The following is a 16,994-nucleotide window of genomic DNA, read 5'->3' as shown; positions in this document are numbered from 1 at the left end:
CATTCTATTGGTTGCTTTTAGAGATATTGATGACTGAGTTTTTGAATTTTTGAATAGAAGCTTGAAATACTATTGATACAACTTTGATGAACAAATGGTAGTTCATTGTGGACCATTACTGAGAAAATTGATACTGAAAAGGAGGATGTCTTCTGCATAATAATTATGGCATAATTGCTCAGCTACTTGAGGACTACAAATACTCTTTAAACTTTCAGAAGGCACAACAAATAGGTTGTTTCTCATTCCTATTCTCCATAGTATTTGTCTCAGACTTTAGTCATAGACTTGACAGAACAGGATTATGTTTAGAAGTTTCAAAGTCCAGAACTAAATCCAGGAGTTAGCTCTCAGACTGGAATCTCGTTTCAATTTCTAAAAGGGGTAAAAATGTGTTATTTACAATTTTTAATAACAATGACACTGGCCCTAAAGTTATGCTCCAGCCTCTATAAGAGTAGATTTGATTTGAGCTAGGTGATGGAGTCAAAAATTCCAGAATTAATTCCTAGAGTTAGCTTTTATACTACTACAAATCCTCTCTCTTCTAACTTTCAGAAGATATTAAAGACTGGTTTCTTTACACTGCTAGCTCCAAGTATATTGTACTCTGCACTCCTTAACTCTGGTAACCATGATTGGTAATGCACTTCACACCGAGATCATTTCAGCAACCGTTAAATCCAACTTGCAGTGCTATATTTCTCGATTTTGGGTCAGGATTTTTCTGAATTTAGAATTGGAAAAACTTGTCGACACTTGATGCAAAGTTCCTATGGTCCGAGTCCAAGGACTCCCACAGTGACCCCGGTTTTCTGGGGCACGTGCCCACGGATATCGGCATTTCGGGGCACGTTAATACCTCGCTATTCAGACGGATAGAGAGAGAACAGAGCGAAACATTCACTCCTGTACATTGTTTGTGGCTTGGAATCAATAAAAGCATAGCTTTAGGCGACGGTAGTCGTCATGGCAACCGGAGACCCATCCGTGTACCTCGCTCCTCTCTCTCTCTCTCTCTCTTTCCCTCTCTCCCTCCCCCTATCCCTCCACGTCCCTCTCAACCCCTATTTTGCTCTCTGTTCCACCCTTAACCTGGTCTCTCCGTCGGTTTTCCCTCCGAACACACGTACCATTCTCTCTTTCGTTCTCTTTTCCTGTTCCACGAGCATCTCCGCCCCCGCACACACCCTACCCTTCGCTCCCCCCCCCCCCCTTCGCACACACCCCCGTGCACACCCTCTTTCGCTACTTTCACCCCCTTCGCTCTCCTACACCGTTTTCTGTTTTTCTCTTTGACTCTTTGGTCCTTGCACACATGCTGTCCAATTTTCTGTTTTCTTCTCTACACCCATTTTCGTACACTTTTCCCTCCTCCCCGTCGCGCACGGCCTCGTCTTGCACCTCCGTACCGTCTCCGGCACGGTTCTCTCTTTTTCCTTTGTCTATTTCCTTTTTGCATCGCGTTCTCGTTTTTTTCGGGAACGTGAACGCGGAAACGTTAATCGTGGACGGCTTTCTTGCGTGTCGCAACCTCCACGGACTCGAAAAATGGGCCCTCGGATTTTCGGGATGCTGGACACGCCTAATCATCCCCCGCAACTTCGCCTGTTTTTCTAACTTCTGTCGTCCGTTTTACAAATCCGCAGAGGAAGCAACGTTTCAGTATTTGATTTGTAAATGTTACGAAAGCGACAATATCGATAATAGATTTTTTTTATTAATTTAATTCAGTATATCAGCTGTTCGCTGTATTCGAAAGTCGAACTGACCGCGGTTGCTTCTCGCGCGGAATCCGAATTCAAGATCGAAATTACAGTAATGTAATTAATCAATTAGTAGAGTCAAGATAAAATCGTAACGTTTAACGCTGCGGAAGAATGTCGATCCTCGTTAATTGTTGTTATCTCCGAGTAGAAAATTCGGCAGTATAGGTTCAAGCCGAATTAGGGTGTATAGTCATAAGCGTCTAATTAACAGGATTTTCATTGACGCCAGAGACATTGAGGGGATTTCGCGAATTGAAAAACGATCAGCCTGCCGCGGCCAAAATGGATTCCCTGGGTGGTAAACCGTTCATCCATAGATCGCGATAGGAGGTCCCGCTCGTTGTAATCGAGTAGAAAACTCAATCGCGATCTAACTTCCGCGTCAGTAGTTCCACTCATTGTTATTGATTCGATTTTGAATAGCCCGCTGCGGATGGAGATAAAAGATTCGTCGGTTCATTCCGGTTTTTTCGGCCTACCGCCAACCGTCCGCAACGTTTTCGCAAATTTTTATTCTTAGCCGCATCTGGGACTAAATTAATCTTCTAATCGTGGCTGGGTTCGGCGTGATCCAACTGAAAGATTATTCCGGTTCGAGTCTATTTCGAAAAAAAGGTTTAGCTGAAAATTAATACATTAGTCGTCGATAAATTTATGTTATCAAGTTTTCGGAGAGTTTTTAGAGTAATCTCGCGCAAGTTACATTGACATGATTGTCACAGTTGAATCGCAAAATGATTAGCACTTCTGATCAAATTTATAATTATTCAAATGGATGTAACGTTTCGATAACGATTATGTTCGGATAGGGGAGACTCTGTAACGTAATTTCCCAGAAGAATCGTTTCCATATGCTTCGCAATTGCGTCACGAGAAAGTGGTAGCTTAAGGGATTCGATTTCTCGCCGGCAACGAATAGTGTGATCAGGTTCCTTTTTAAATGGCACGTACGATTCGCGTTAGGCTGATACAGGGAACCGCTTCGACGGAAAAAGGAGTCAGTCGGTGTATTTTCGATAATTATTCAACAGCCGATTTGGTCGGTTGGCGGGGAGGGTGGTGGGGTCGAAAGGTAGTTACCTTTGCAAAGCAAGAGCAGGGGATTCCGAGAGTCGTGTTCAACCATCCGGAAGCTATGAATATATTATTTGACGGCCAGTTTCGGTAGTCTCCGATCGGATGGAGCGTCGATCATGGCTGGCGCATCCCTTTGGGCCATTTTCATGCGTCAAATACGACACACCTCGATCGACCGGCTGCTGTCGAACGAAAACAAAAATACTGTTAATCGAGCCGGCACCGGTGCGCGGGACGCGTTTTGATTTCTGGCCGATTTCTGGCCCGATCCACCGATCCGTAATGCACCGGTAACACCGGCGACAAATGGCCGGATCAGCAATTCCGCGCTCCCGCCGACAGAACAAATATTTTCGAAAAAAAAAAAGGTTTCGAAGACTCGGGATTTTATGGTCGGCCTCGGTGCTCGTAAACCGGGAATGACAGTGTAGCTAAGCTTTCAGTCATAGCCAGCGGATTCTGAAATTGAATTCTCTTGAAAACGATACTGCTGCAAGCGAGGCCATTTTGTTCTGGGCTCCGGCAATTTGTTCTCTTTTTTTTTTTCTCTTTTTCATCTGAGGTCAGGTGTTTTGCTGTGTACTGTATCAGTGTCGCTGTAATGGCAAACGTAAATGAGAACACGCCGGTTCTGAATGCTCTTTTTACTTGCAACGATTGTACGGGGTCTCTCGTACACGGTGGCACACCTTTTCGTAACATTGTCGAGGTTCCGAACAGTTCCAAGTTGGTTCGAACAGGTTTTCGATTCGAAATCGAGATTTCGGGTTCGCCAATTTTTTGCGATTTTGATAGGAATGCTGCGAAAGTGTATTTTATGGGGTTCGATTCTACAGAGTCCCTCGAGTGTAACGATAATTACTTTGCAACATTGTTACCGTTTGAACATCTCCGAACAATTGTTGGAAAACGAGTCGAGCTTGATTTTTGAAGTCTCGAATCCGTGATGGTCAATGGATTGGTGAACATTGTTTGGTACAGAAACTATCAGACGTAGCTCGCTACAAAAATTTGCACACAACGTGGAATCGTGTCTCAACGCGCTGCAAATTGTTTTATTTTTATTTTCACATCGTCTCGATTTTCTATTATAAATTCCTGGAAACGTCTAGCTTTCGACGGAATTAATAATCGATTTTATCAAGAGCTCGAAACAAGTGAAATGTAAAAAGAGCTGCAAAACAGAGCGTGATACAAAAATTGATCTATAATACCGAATCATATCCGAGCACGCTGCAAAATGTTCTCTGACCGTCCGTCGTCTCGTTGCCCCATAATAAATTTATAAAAACGTTCAACTTTTTGCACGGTTTCGAGACTGCAATTTTCAAGAAAACAAGCTTGTTTGCTTTATAATTTGATCAAAAGGGATCAATACTCGATTACATCTATTTTTTATCGATTTCCAGGCACATACACCGCCTCTGCCGCGGAGCTAAATACACGTGGGAGGCCTTAACGGAGGTGGGTCGGTTCCATAAAGCTTTTTCCGCCGGCTCTCCTTCGACTCGGAGGCCATCTTGCCGAGCGTGTCGCGTCGAGGTAAGAACGCAATTATTTTTAAAATATTTCCTTAACCTCGTTACCCGGAGAGCTGACCCCATGCGTGCGCGAAAAAACAGGGAGAACTCGCTCGCGGCAGCAGAAAAAAAAATGGAGAGGGAAACGGGCTCGCAAAAAAAGGAATTCATAAGGAAAACGGCCGCACGGTGGTTTTGAACCGACCGCGGTTTTTACAGCCTCTCCCCACTTTTTTGCCCTTGCCAGGTGACCACCAATCTTCGGCCACCTTCGACGTGTCATTGATAATTATTTCGGCGACCCTCGGGAGTGTTTTGCCGCGTAAAAACACCCTAAAACTATTCTACGAAGTTAAGCTTTAAATAAGCGCTTGTGAAAAGTGCTCTGGTATTTAGCAATTTTAATTGCCGGTAAATTAATCGAACCGCGCGTTCATATATATCCTAGACGACGTTTAATCTGCTCCTTTCGGATCAAAGAATTTTTAATCAGCACCGCGCATCAATTAAGTTACGTTAAAATTAATTTATATAATTTGTTCTGCTGCTGCGGCAATATTAACGGAGCTCCTGTCGCTTCGAATGTTTGCGAAACGTGTTTCATAATCGTTCACAGCGTCGCAAAGAAATGTTACCGTGTTTAGGAGAGCTTGTAGAATGATTTACTATGAAAGTCATTTTCACACCTCTTGCACTTAAGGAATTCGTCATTATATTCAGGAAACAGTGTGCTATGTTTTCTAAAGAAACGTGTTCCATTACTTGTGTCGAAATCCCACAAAAAAATGATCGGAGTTAAGAATTTGTAACAAGATGAATTTTCTCGAAAACGATTTTCGGATTCGCGTGCATTCGATTGAGAACTGCACTGCCGGACTATCGTCCGATGGAATATCGAAACGACAGTAATAAATAGGCTTCGATACGCTGTTGACTATGCTGGGGTTTATATTTTACAGCAGTGACCGTATATTCTTCGCACACCTCTTCCATTCCACGTACTTTTAAACCATCCTCTCTGTCTCCCTTCTCTTTCGCTCTCTCCCTCCCTCCCTCTCTCCCTCCCTCCCTCTCTCTCTCTCTCTCTCTCTCTCTCTCTCTCTCTCTCTCTCTCTCAACTCTGCCACTTCGATGCTTTTTACGGGGGCGCTTTTTCTCTTATTTTGAACCTCTCGTTGCTTTGGCCAAGAGTTTTCAGTCAGCGTTACGTAGAAAACGTTGAACTTGTTCGTGGTTCTTTTTTCAGGGAAAAAGCACCACGGCGAAGGAGACGGGAGATATGGAAGAGAAAATGTCAAATTTATCGGGCCACAGGCCTTCGGAACGCTAAACCGGAAAAACCGCTGCCTTTTTATCGGCAACGATATAGTCGAAAACCATTTTCGCAGCTAATTTCATTGTACAATTCGATCGAACGACGGACATCTGTTTTTTTTTAAAGGACTGGGAAACGAATCTTTCTCCGACCGTGTTGCATCGAAAATCTAGAAAAATATGTTCGACATTTTTATTAAACGTCCTCAAAGTTTGGGAATTGCATCGTTTCGAATTAATCGATGCAATTTTTGTGGGGCGGAGATACCATAATTAAATCACAAAATATCGTCGAAGCCAAAATATTCGATCTTTCGTCGCCGAACATGTTTTCGATCGAATTTCAAATTTTTGAAACGATCAGAAAGTTGCAAGAATATATATATATATATGTACGTGTGAAAGAATATTATACATTCTTCCGTAATTGAATCGCAAAAGCGCATTATAAAAAAGAAATATATTTTCGTTAATTATAATCTTAATTGCACATATGAGAATGTACCTACAATGGTAGCGACAATAATTACGGTGTTCATTAATAAAGATAGAGAACAGCGAATTTTTGTCGGCCGTTTCAGTGACAGTTTGACGGAATTTCCGGCGGCCATAATCGATCATGCGAGATTTTTCGGTGGACGTGCACGTCCGATTGGCCACCGCCAATTTCCTCGCATACGGTCGATCAAAATATCTTCATCGAATACTTAATTACTTCGATATCGCTATCTTGTAGATGGCTTGCTCTAACAGCCATATACATTATATACCATGAAGACTTATGATGGGGTTCCAATTTGCCGCAGGGCGCCGTCAGGCTGCGTTTAACAACTTTTTAATGGAGGCTTGGCGACCATCACCCCGCCGCCAATGTTGAAACACTAATTCTACCGGGTGGCGTCTTAAAAATCCATCCTCGCTACCCGAACAGCTCCGCCGTGTTTAGTTCTTCGGATTAGGATAGCGGAACGCGAATAGGATGATCGTTTCGGTGTCCGGGGCTGATTTATTATTTGTAGTTTATCGGCGCGAACGGACAACAAGGAATTTCGTTTGGCATTCACATCTCTCGAATCATAGCTATCAGCACAGGCTCGGTGCGTCGAACGTACCGATTGATTTTTCGTGTACGCACGCACAGATACGTGCAGGCACACATTCGGGTCGAGCTATCGCTCCGAGCTCTCGCAAAATCAACCCCGAGCCCGACCACCCCCGCCTCTATGACAATTCTCCACCCCTGATAAGCGTTCGCCTTCTCGCTACCCCTCCCTCGACGCGATCGACCCCCCTACTCCTCTGCTGTCATCCAACGAAACCAGGTACGGACCGCGCAGTCCTCGCACCCCGGGACTTCCATCGACAACCCTTCGAAAACATTTCATCGATCAGTTTTTATTTCGGTTTAATCTACTCGACCGATTGCCTTGTCATATTTGAGGGAATTTTACGATTTTTTCACACCGACGATCCGAACGATTTTGTCACAGAACTTAAGCGTGCAGTTTTCTACATGTTTCGACTGTATTCATGAATTTTTTTGGATCACGATACCGGGAAATTTTGATCGCCATTAGCAATCGGGTATACCTTTGGAAATATTATGTATCATGCGATCTATTATTCTGGGTCGATTTTGTGATTTTTTTATGATGGCCATTCGAAAGCTTTTTTAACGCCACTTTAGCGTGCATATTTATTCATGTTTCGACTATTTCTGTGAATTTTTTGGATCACGTCAAACTAAAATACTGATCGTTGTTAGCGATTAAGTATACCCTTAAAAGATCACTTATTTTCAAATCTGCTATTTTAGGATGGAGGTCGGCGATATTATTCAGGATAACAATCTCAGTTTTGTTTTTTTTTTTTGCTACAAAAGTTCACGGGTATACTTGAAACATAAAGACAAATGCATACTAAACTCCCATAACGAACAGTCTAGAATCGCGATAACAGAAAAATCGCAAAGTGTCCATAAAATCGTAGATCGTACAATAAATGACGTTTTAAGGGTTGCATTTCACCGCTCGCAGCGATCTGAATTTCAGTTTTCCACGGTCCGGAAAATTCATGACCATAGTCAAAGCAGGAATAAAAACGCACGCCGATGTCGTATAACAATCGGTTTCGTAGTTCCTTTATAAAGAAAATGTCGAAGTTGACCTTAAGATTGTAGATCGCGGAATAAGTAGCATTTCAAGTTCGCGTTTGATCGTCCGCAGAAAAATCGGCAATCGGACGTTTCGTTGCTGAAAAAATTCACGAACAGTATCGAATTATTTCCGAAAACGCGGGATGAAATCGCACGATGGAAGGATCCGAAGTTTCGTTGGGGAAAAAGGATCGCTGGGTCGCCGTAGCCGGCCACGATTAAGCCGTTGGAGCTACGGCTAAAAAATTCCGTGGAAAAGGATCGAGAAGATCTCGAGGCTCGCCTCGATTCCTCGATCTTCCGCCGTGCGCCCCCGGCCCCTTTGTCATCGCCATTCTCCGCCTTCCAGTTCCCTTTTCCAGGGGTTTTCTTTTTTGCTCGCTCGCGTGTTTAGCCAAGAGCCCTCACGGGCGGAAGCGTCACGTACAGCTCTGAAACAAAAACGTAGCGACGTCAAATGTGATTACGAGAGCTGCGAGAGCAGCTCCAGAACGCGGATGCTGCGCTAGGTTGGGTGGAGAACAACCGGCGAGCTGGTAGAGGACGCCTAGAAAGCTTCGGTTGTGCTCGACAAAGAGGACAACGACGGAGAGTCCGTGGGAGAGGGAGAGAGAGAGACGAGAGAGAGAGAGAGAGAGAGAGAATGAGGGAGAATGAGAGAGAGAATGAGGGAGAATGAGAGAGAGAGAGAGATGAGACCGAGGCGGAGAACCAGGGAGAGAAAGAGGGTGAGAGATGTGCAAGGAAAGAGGGTTGACTCAGGGCTGAATCTACACCGAGTCACGGAAGTATTCGCACACCCCCTAACACCCACTATTCCGCCTCACCATCGGAAAGTTCGAACCATTGATATTTTCTGAGATCCGAAATTCGGCCAGAAATGCTGCTTTTGGTGCTACACTGTTTACTGTTATTTTAAACGATTTATAACGTGTCTTTCATTAACGAATCGCTTTATTAACAAGAACTTTTACGTTGCTTTAGGAAATACGATTTTTATGGACATCTAATGGAGACCGTTGCCGCACAGGAGAAACTGAAAACAATTTACAGAATGTTCTACTGGAAGCAAATTAGACACTGTGTCGCTGGAAACAATTTGAACATGGATGTTAATGGAAGCAACTTTCACATTATTGCGGTAAAAACGATTTATACATCATCTTAGGAGAAACAAATTAAACACTGTTCCATAGGGAAACAGTTGATACGTTATTCTTCTGAAAATAATTTTTCTGATGTTCTGCTGGAGGTAATTTATACATTATACTACTGGTAACAATTTATACATTCTTCCATTGAAACTAATGAAACTACTGTTTAGTTTCAGTTAGAACAATTTATATACAATTCTTTCAAAAACAATGTGCAAATATTTTACGAACATATGCAAGCATCTACATTATTAATGACTGCATTGTTTCGTCAAGAATTAGTAGAATTTGGAATGTTTGAATCTGCAATTTTCTTGTGCAACAATCGTTGTTTTCAGATCAACATTTTGATGCAATTAATTAGTATTTTAAGTTAATATTTTGTGGGAAGATATAGCGAACGATGAAGTCGTCGTACAATGCGATTATTAATAAAAAAAAGGAGACAGTACAATAGAAACGCCGACAATACAATTACCACGCCATTCTTCGATAAGCCATTCTGATCGAACAACGTCAACAGTATTCGGAGAGTAAAAAGAAAGCAGGAATAAGGATTGATTATATGTTTCGTAAATGGCGCATACTGCTGTGTTGACACTTACGGGAACGTTTAAATTGAACAAGAGTGCTTATTATATCCGGAAGTCGTCGGCGAGAGTCGGCCGGGGCAGCAGCACGTGCTTGCCAATTTGTCCACCGCACGTGTCACCGATAAAACCATGTCAAAATATTGCTCGCTATTTGAATAGGCCAATTATACCAGCAGCCTCCTCAGCACGCCCATCTCTTTTCACAAAAAAAAAACCTGCATCGCGTCCGCCATTTTTATTTGCTGTTTTATTACAAGCCAAACAAAATCGAGTCGGGCGAACAATCAAATCTAATCGATTTAATTCTAGCTTCCCAATAAAACAATCTTATTTTCATTGTACTATGTTAAATAACATTAAATGATATATGAAATTGTATGATATATAAAAATCGTCGAAATATTATAGTAAATTATATTCTTAATTTCCAAAGTAATAAAATGAAAATAGATTGGCTGTGCAATACTTTTTGAGTATGAACGCCTTAAGCAATATTTGATAATATTCTTTGTGGTTTCACATTCTAAAAATGGCAGTTTTTAATGAACTTCCATATAAATTGCCTATAGCAGATTAAAATTGTCTTTAATTAGAGAAAACATGTTTTTTTACAATTTATACGAGTTGAATGTACGATGTAATACATCCAAGGGATAATTGTAAAATTTTCGAGCAACTAGCCAGCGAGATATTCGATCGCGTTTTAGTATAATAATTGAAAATGCGTCGAAGCGCAGTCGGATATTGAGAAACTGTAAAAAATAGCAGTTCGTATAGGGTTCGTAGAGTGATTGGCGATGCAAATGGCGGCGTCTCGATAAAATGAGAGGCAGAAAGCGAAGGTTTGCCCGGCATTTGAGCGTCTTTGACAACATTCGCCTAAATGGAGGCGACACGTACGATTCCCGAAGAGGCGCAGCGCGTAGATCAAAGCCGGCGAATTTCCGATGCACTGATCGAGGGTGCACGGATATTCTGAAAAGGGGGGTGCAACACCATATCGACGGGGCGTGGTCGAAATCTGTCACACTAGCCACGAACAAACTGATGCATTGTCAGCAATGATACAGCGCTGACTCCTAAAAGCACTCACCAACACAGAGGAGAATTATAGCGAAGATCAGAATCAAAGGAGAGCGAAATCTTTCCAGCAAAAATTCATCGCGTTCGATCTGCCGTAACTCCGACGAAAAATATCATAGCCTAATCCACCTTGGATCATTTTATAGGGGGAAGTCTCCACTTTCGACCAGGGTAAGCGCAATTTTTCTTCAACATTTCTTTTCTATCTATAAAACTGATTGTCGTACACTAACAGACAAAAGATTGCGAAATCTCGGTTAGAAAATTCGATAAATTGGAATAGCCATAACTTCTTGGAAAAAAAATCGTAACATGATTTATTACAGCTAGATTTATAGTGTGAAGTGTCTGCTTTCGTACACCCTACTTGATTTTCCCATTGAAAAATGGTCTGCCCACCATAAATTCACCGGAGGCATAACGGCGCGTATATACCGAATTTTCCAAATTTTCCGAATTCGAACGTGCCTGGATAGTTAACAAAATGTAGTCTGGTGTTCCAATTAGCACGAATTTGAAGCGCGAACCCACCGCTTTCCAACGAGACCAAGAAGCCCCTGCCTACGATTTTTCGTGGCCGCGATATTGCGCTTTGAAGGGTAACGCCGGCGTCTCGCTACTTTGCGCGCAGCTAAACTTTCACATTACAATGATATTAATAATAACAATAGCGAAGGAACGGTCCCGTAAACGAACGAAATTACGTGGCAACATCCACTTAGCATAATCGCGTAGCGAAAGTTAATAATTTCCAAGCGTAGCAATCACTCTTATCGGACCCTTCGTCTCGAACGCGGGCATCTAACGGACGCGGATGAGCGTAGATTATTAATGTGGACAAGTGGAAAAATGCTTCGCGGTGTCTTCCTTTTCGCTTTTTTATTTATGTCCCTCCCCCTCCGCAGACAATGCACAACAACGTTCCGTTCAAGCTAAATAGAACTATGTATCATGCACGAGCCCCGCGCATCGCATCAGCGTAACGTAATGCTGTTACATAGTTATGTCGAATATTTTCCGAGCAACTCTTCCCGCTTTATTTGACTACCGAAAATTCCGGGACGCGGAAATTGCCGGCTCGTTCCGCAGCCAAAGACGTCCTTTTGCGTCAACCTGCATTTTTACCTCGTCGATTCCCGCGGCTTCCCTCGTACAGACAACTCGGTTCGTTATCAATTCGTTCGTTAATTTTGATTCGCGAAGTAACGGGAGTGGGGGCAACGAGAGCCGAGGATCCGATCGAATCCGGTCAACGATTTCGGTGGATCCGAATCGTTCCGTTGGTGATCTGTTGGCAATGCGAACTTGTAAAATCGGGCAACTGCCATCGGAAGACAGAAATATCAAAGTTATCTCTGGATTTCCTCGAGGCTCTCGCCTGGGAGCTGTGCTGTCTAACCTATTTATCAACGATCTCCCTGGGGGATTTTGATTCTGCAAATTCTTACTATATGCTGATCACTTGGAGATCCATTCGCTGGATCGATCACCGGCTCTCTATCAGTGCGGGGACCGTTTAACGTCCCTCTTAGCGATTCGAAGATTTCGTTCCATAACTTCCGTCGAATCGAATTCACGCAGGAAAATTATTTTCGTTTAACGTAATGCTCTGATGCGAGGTCGCGTACAGTTTGTCAGGATCGCACATGGTCTTCGAAGCTTGTAAATAGTTTACTAAAGTCATATGACCTGTTTACCCAGTCTCCTGACGCATTAGGTCGCAAGGGTTTAAGGATACGCGAATGTTTATGAGCGATTGGCGTTGAAAAAAACGTGGAAACTATAGCGATACGATTTTGAATAATTTCTTGTGCGTGCGTAGAAGCCTGTGTAGGGACTCCGTAATGTTCAGCCACTGTTACTGCACGATCTAAGAGCCTCGTGGACCTAATTTACAAGGGGTAGATTGCTTAGATTAGATCCGATCACTTGGATTGGAAAGCCAACTTTACGGTCTGCGTGGACCATATGCAGGTTGTACCTCGTAAGGGTGGTCTAATCGATAGCTTTCAAAGATTCAGATAAGCCTCGGTCGTTTGTTTTTCATGTGTAGATGCGCGAGGGGCGATATGCTTGTCAAGAAATCATGTCAGTATCAAATATGATCCGGGATATTAGCTTGCGAAACGAGTTCTTTTTGAGAGCATGCTCGATCGCTCAGAACTTGCTCAATTTTGACTATTTCTTCGCGCAAAAATTCACGCGTATAATTGAAACTTCTGCAAAAATATTCGTTAAAGTTTCATGATAATCGATTCAGTAGTTTTGTTGCAAAAAAATGTCAAATCTGCACAAGAATCCTATCTTCGGAAGGATTTGTAATAGACTCATTTTTGAGGACGCATTAAATCGTTCGCGATTTATCTGAATTTTTATTTTTATAAAATACGTGTATGTAGTTGAGATATAAACAAAAATATCCATTCAAGTTTTATAATAATCGCTTCACGTATTTTATTCAAAAAAAGTTCCGAAGTTAGACAAAAATAAAAGGGGTAGCAATAGATATAATTTTCGAGGACACGTTTAATCGACGATAATTGACGTAATTTTCATTTGATTAAATTATAAGAAAGAAGTGTGAAATTAGTTCGAAAATGGATCGCGTAGTAAGTCGATAAGCAGCCAGTTTCTGTATCGAAAAATTGCTACGCGGTTTACATAGTAAATAAAATGTAATGCACACGGCCGAAATTGAGCCGGGATCCACGAAATTCGGGGATACAGTTTTGCCATGATTCGCCGGAGAGCCCCGAACAGCCGCGAGTCGAACGCCGAGCAATAAAAATCCAGGCGAGCAGGTGTGAATGCGTTTATAAATTTCGCAAATTCCGGCTTTGATCGACCCGCTATGTAAAATGTCATTATTCGTGCGTCGCATTTCGCATTCTTAATGAGAGATTCCGAAATCTGCAACTAAAGCGAACATAATGAACACGTACCATAACTGCGGCGCTCTCTTCGGATCCGACGCAATCCGATTACTTTTCAAGGGCTCAAACGCTAAAAGATTATGTTTATACAGGGCCGTGTAAACGAACGAGGTATAATTATCGACTGATCGTTGCCCGTCAAACAACAGCGGGTGACGCGAAAGAACAACTTCCAACAAAATGCACCGAAAGAACTGAACTTCTAGGCGAGACCGAGGTTCGAAGCTCGACAAAAAAATGTCCTAAATTATTCTGCAAGAAAAAATTCTGTGTAAAAAATGAGAAACGCATATTTTTTTGTTCGAGTCTCAGTTTTCGAGAGAATTAAATTGATGGAACGCGCGCGAAGGGGAGAGATGGTACGCTCGGTCTTTGATCTCCATTTTCTCGAAACTGTGGCTCGAATAAAAAATATTGTTGCACAAATTTTGTAGCTTTTTGAACGGAGAATTGCACGATCTAGCCTTTTTTTTTTTTTGAAATTTTAAACGGCGATTCGCAGGAAAATTGTGGTTAATCGACCGATTCCTGGGATGCTTGCGAGGGGGATGGGTTTTTGAGGATTTGCGAAAGTTTCGGGAGGCGGAGGCTCTAGGAACTTGATGTTCCTCGTTCCTAGCCCTTGCTCGTACCCTTCGGCTGCATATCTGTTCGATCTCACCCTCGGGCACCCTCTCGCCACGCTCTGAAGGAGGGTCGAACGAGAAGTGGGCGTCAAGTCGACGAATCGAAGGGTTTTGTCGAAGTTCCTTGAGGAACCAGACAGGCTACGGTTATATGTGAGTCATTCAGTATGACGGGGAGACGGGGGAGTGCCGAATGAATTCCCTTGGACCAGAAATTATGACGGGCAAGATGTATTTTATTATTTTTCCGGAGGCAATTCCGTCCGCAAGATTTTCCTACCGACAGTGCAGTCGACAGCCAATTAGCTTGCACGATTTTGATCTTCTCTTTCTACACAAATTTTTAGACATGGTCTAAATATTAACGGAATGTATTTTAGAATTTAATAACGATCGCTTTTATAGTTTTATAATATCTATATGTCATCAAAAACAAGCTGGAATATTAGGGGTTGAAATCGGTCATTTTCCAAGGATGTAGCTATTCGTTGATAACACATCAAATATTGATTTTTGCTGTATCTAAATTATTGAGGATACAATGCAAGTGTAAGATAATTGATATTCCAACAACATTGCATCAAACTCCCTTAAAAAAGGACAGTTTTAAAGTCTAATAAATTCCCAAAGTCGTCCAAAAAATCGTACCAACGAACCCCTAAAAATGTCTTTAAAACCAGCCCGTATGCACTTCCCCGAACACCCACAAATATCGTTCTCCCTATAACGACCCTCTCTAGTCCTCCTCACCATCGAAACCCGTGTCTACCGTGCAGCATTCTCCTAGCTGCCAAAAACAGCGGAGCAAAAATTAAAACCCCGATCTCCGAATAAGGCGATCACCGTTGCTCCTTCGGAAAGCAAGAAAAGAAAAGAAAAACAGAAAAAGCCGTAACTAAAGACACAGAGGGCAACCTTAAGGGCCGCTACAATTCCAGCTATCTGGAAGAAGCCCTAAAGCCTCCCTCCGCGCGGCGTTCGGCCGCGTACACCCGCCCCGATCCCCCGCGCCCACCCTTCGGTGTACACGGTACGAAAAGCTAGATAGCAGGGTAGAAAGAAAATCGCTCGCAGGTTATTTTCCAGAAGAATTTTTATTGGTAAGTCCGCCATCTTGGCCGGCTGGTGGGGGAGCCGCGATCAGGCGACGGCGAGCGTCGATTGGCTTTCGTAGGGGATGCGTTGTCAGGGCGATGGCCAATCCTGTGGCCGGATTCACGCCTCGTGGTCTGCGCGCCGAAGCCCCGAGCTTCTGGAGCTTGCGAGGGGCGGCGGGGGAGTGGGGTTGGTATCGCTGGCGACCCCCCACCACCGTCGGCGACCCCTCCGAGCCGTGTCCCCCCGCGGAGTCACCGGGATAACTGCATTTCGCGGACAGAATCCCACAAGAACTCACGGCGAGCGGTCGCCCCTCTCGATTGCTCGGCTCGTTTCGGGTTTTTCCTGCTCGCAGAGCCGCGTCGCCGCGACGCCCGTTGCCCGCGAGGGCCACTCCGGCGAGTTCCGATTGCCCGCGAGGGCCCGCACCGCACCGCGACGCGAGACGCGAGACTCTCAGGCCCTCTTCTTCTCGGAATCATCGCCGAGACGCATTCGAGTATCTCTCCTCTCTCTGTCCTCTCGTGCCGCTCGCGACCCCCCTGTTTTCCCCCCTTCTTCGACAACCCGCCAGGTGCCTCCTCCACCCCCTCCGCCCACCACCCGCAGACCCCCCTGTTGACTGGGAGCCGCGTAATTGCATCGACGGGATAATAAGATTTCAATTTCGAAATCGAGGCCGCGGTAGCGATAACGTCCGCCCGCGATTAACCCGTGTTTTACAGCCCTTTCGGCTCTCTTACGGCCTCCCTGTCCACCCCCGACCCCCACCGCCGTCGCCTCCGCTGCCGTAAACATTAGCAGCGTCGTGGATCGCATTGTCGAAGAGGTCCTCGCGGTAACTCGGTCGAAATTGGGGTATCCTTGCTGCTTCGCCGATTTCCGCGTGGCGCGAGACACCGGCCTCTGGGAGCGAGGTTGGACGTCTCTCGAGGCCTTGTCCAATCGTTGGAGGCAGAAGACAGTGGACCGACAGCTATCCGGATTTCTATCGGACCTTCGGCGAAGATCCAAGACTTGCTGGAGCGTCATTGAAACAAGCGGAACGTCAACTTGGACCACCGGGACCCAGATCGAAGCACTGCGGCCAGATACAGCACCCTCGATACAACACCCTTCGTTGTCGTGAATCTGGGACTCGTCGGACCCTCTGGGAGTAGTCTATGTTAACTGCCGAAGAAGATAGAGTACTTAGGGAAGAGTACAACGAACAGTGAGCGTTGGGATTTCCAAGACCCTTGTGAACAACGTCGGAGCTTCCGTCGGGGATCATTGTGGATGACAGTGTCCAGAAAGATGACTACGCTTCGCCAGGGTTGAAATCAACGAAGGTCATCCGTAACAGACGATGCCCAGTTAATCACCAGGCCGAGATCATCCATGAAGTGCCGTAATATTGTGTTGAAGCAGTGCGTCCTGACGTGTGCATACTTATTACTTAGTTACTCTCAAGCGTCTCCTCCCGAGGGTAGTTATTCTCAGTCGACGTTCTGAAGGATTACGCTCGAGGTTAGTCGAATCCTCTGACGCCAGGGATCCAAGCGTCGCTAGGACAGACCGTTCGAAACTGCTTCCGAAACGAGAATCCGCTTTGCTGTCGCTTCTTCTCTCGGTGTATGTCCTACGAAGTCTAAGGATTAGCCGTTTCTTGCCGAGTCTTCCGAGGCTGTTG

Source organism: Augochlora pura, chromosome 7, assembly GCF_028453695.1.
Source record: "Augochlora pura isolate Apur16 chromosome 7, APUR_v2.2.1, whole genome shotgun sequence".
Classification (NCBI taxonomy): domain Eukaryota; kingdom Metazoa; phylum Arthropoda; class Insecta; order Hymenoptera; family Halictidae; genus Augochlora; species Augochlora pura.
Note: the sequence above shows the minus strand (reverse complement) of the source record.